The 2764-nt window shown below is 32.5% G+C and overlaps 1 pseudogene; it reads right to left on the bottom strand.

The window, feature by feature from the left end:
• Positions 1-1392: 1392 nt before the first annotated feature.
• Positions 1393-1525, bottom strand: LOC145267280 (U2 spliceosomal RNA; annotated as a pseudogene).
• Between the last annotated feature and the right edge of the window lie 1239 nt (positions 1526-2764).

The raw sequence follows: 2764 nt of genomic DNA, 5'->3' as shown, positions 1-2764 counted from the left end.
AAACAATACAAATAAAATGAATTAATGGAATCAAAAAATTCTTTAACCATTATGATGAAACGAACTGTGTTTTTTTTTTTTTTTGTTTTTTTTTTGCGGATGCAAACTTTTTATTTTTCATTCTGTAAACTGTTGACTCCAGTTTATTGAATATCGATCCGAATTCGAATATTCTCGGCTTGAACTTTTCCAGGGACCGGCCGCTAAATTGCTTCATTTGAATTGTAAAGCAGTTAATCTCCCAAAAGAATGAAATCGGGTGGACGCCATTTTTTCTCGCTCTTTTTTTAAGCGGCTTCTTTATGCTTCGGCTAACAAAATGAAATGCAAGGAAGGGAAGATATAAAAGGAAAAAAATAAAGAAAAGAAGAAAGAGAGAGAGAGAAGGAGAAAAACAGAATATGAGGAAGAAAATTGAAGATGAGAAGAAATATCGTATACCAAGAACAAAGAGGAGAATAATGAAAATATAAAAGAAAGGATTAGTAGTAGTAGTAGTAGGAGGAGGAGGAGTAGTTCCCCGACAAAGAAAGATGGACCTGTAAATTAACCCTCGTTCGTTCGTTCGTTTGTTCATCTGTCCGAACTTTCCTCAATAACTACGCCTTGGATTTTTTTGAAATTTTACAAAAACATTAAACATGATATGAGTAAAAAACCAGCAAACAATTTGCCGGGAAAACGCAAGTAGCCCCCCTAGTGGGGCCTTTCGTATTAAAATGGTTAAAATGTACACTTTTTTTGCTTATTAAAAATAATTGGTGCCTTGGATTTTTATAAAACTTTAAAAAGTTGTAACTAACTGATTTCTATATAACTTTGTTCGTCTATCCTTAGCAATAACTTTTGGGTGTGCCCTAGGGGCTCTTTTAGGGCTAATAAACTACTCCATTTTTGGGACTATTTTACTATATTTATCTAAAATGTTCTGTGCATGTCTATTTAGCAGTTTTGCATGATTCTGAACTCAAATTTAAATATGTTAACGCCTTGGGGACGTTTGGGGCTTAATGAGTGGGGGGGAATATACTTAGTCATTTCTTCTTTTGCATGGTGCAGAACTCAAATTTACATATGCTAAAGCCTAAAACTACATCGTCTCTTCATTTTCACCAGGATTTTACGTCCTCTGGGGACTATTGGGGCTAAATGGCGGGGGGGGGAAGAAGGCTGAACTTTGTCGTTATTTTATGTCTCGTTCACTGTGCACTCACGGGGGACAATGCATGCTTCACTTGTTCTGAATTCTTCTTCTTCTTCTTCTTCTTCTTCTTCTTCTTATTATTATTATTATTATTATTATTATTATTATTATTATTATTATTATATTCCTATTTACTATGCCTCCCCACGGGACAGAGTTAGACACCAGGGTCGTTTTTTAACGTGGAGAAAAGGTACAAAAATAAAAATTGTCTCAGTCGTGAAGGATTTCTCCTCCACTGAAAGAGAACAAGAAATTGAAGTGCAGCATCTGAAGAACAGATACTACACTTTGATCTTGACCAAAAGGCCAAGAATATATTACTTGTACTACTGCTAATAATAATGATAATAATAATAATAATAATAATAATAATAATAATAATAATAATAATAATAATAATAATAATAATTGCAACAATAACACCAATAAGATTAAGTATAAAAAGAAAAAGAAAAATATATAGAGGAAACAAAAAGTAAACATTAAAAGAAAATAATAGTATTAATACTATTAATAATATGAATTTTTTTAAAGACGGAAAGAATAAGTAGATTAAGAAAGAGAAGTAAAAATGACATAGAAAATAACTAATAACCACAGTAACAACCATAATAATAATAATAATAAGAAGAAGAAGAAGAAGAAGAAGAAGAAGAATGAAAACGAGTAAATACAAAATCGCAAGCTTACACGAAAGGCTTATTCAGAACCTGAAAAGATTTATCTACGAAACGGAAGTGCCAGAATTGATGACCAAAGGAAACACCACACTGGTACAGAAGCAGAAACTATTCCCGGCTGCTACAGGCCTATGGTATATTTACGTAAACAGAGCAACGCATGACCTATTATACATAAACCAAGAAATACAGAAGGAGGTAAAAGTAGAAAAAATAATATGAAACGACTACAAGAAAACGTACGACAGGTTCCCTCAAGTAGGGATAATAGAATGCTGAGAATATACTGAATACCAGGAAGATTATCAATTGGATAAAAAATACAATGAGACCATGGAGACTTGAATTTACAGCTGATGGACAACATATAACTAAGATTAAAATACGAGTTATCTCCCAAATTATCCCTATTATCCCTGCTGTTAAGCATAGCCATTGTTCCCCTTAATAACATACTAAGAAAATTCCAAGTCGGATACAAGTTATCAAATACAGATGAAATAATGACACACCTAATGTACATGGATGATCTGGAGCTATTTGCAAAAATTAAGAAGAAGTACACACTAATAAACACAACCAAAATCTTTATATGATATACATATTGAATTTGTTCTGGAAAAGTGCACACTGCTAATCATGAGAAAGGGGAAAACTGAAAATAAGCGAAGATGGGGTTGCTAAGTAAAATGATAGCTACAAATATTTAAGCCTTCTGAGATCAGACACCATTAAAGCAACAGAAATAAAACATAAATTGGAAGGAAATAGAAGAAAAGGAAAATGCATTAAAACTAAACTATATAGCAGAAATCTAATAAAGATTATACATACAAGGGCAGTGTCACTAGTAAGATACTCTGGACAAAGCTTCTTT

This window comes from Euprymna scolopes, chromosome 42 (assembly GCF_053919585.1).
Source record: "Euprymna scolopes isolate OS-2025 chromosome 42, ASM5391958v1, whole genome shotgun sequence".
In the NCBI taxonomy this organism is placed as follows: Eukaryota; Metazoa; Mollusca; class Cephalopoda; order Sepiida; family Sepiolidae; genus Euprymna; species Euprymna scolopes.
Note: the sequence above shows the minus strand (reverse complement) of the source record. Positions and strands in the feature narration are given on the sequence as shown.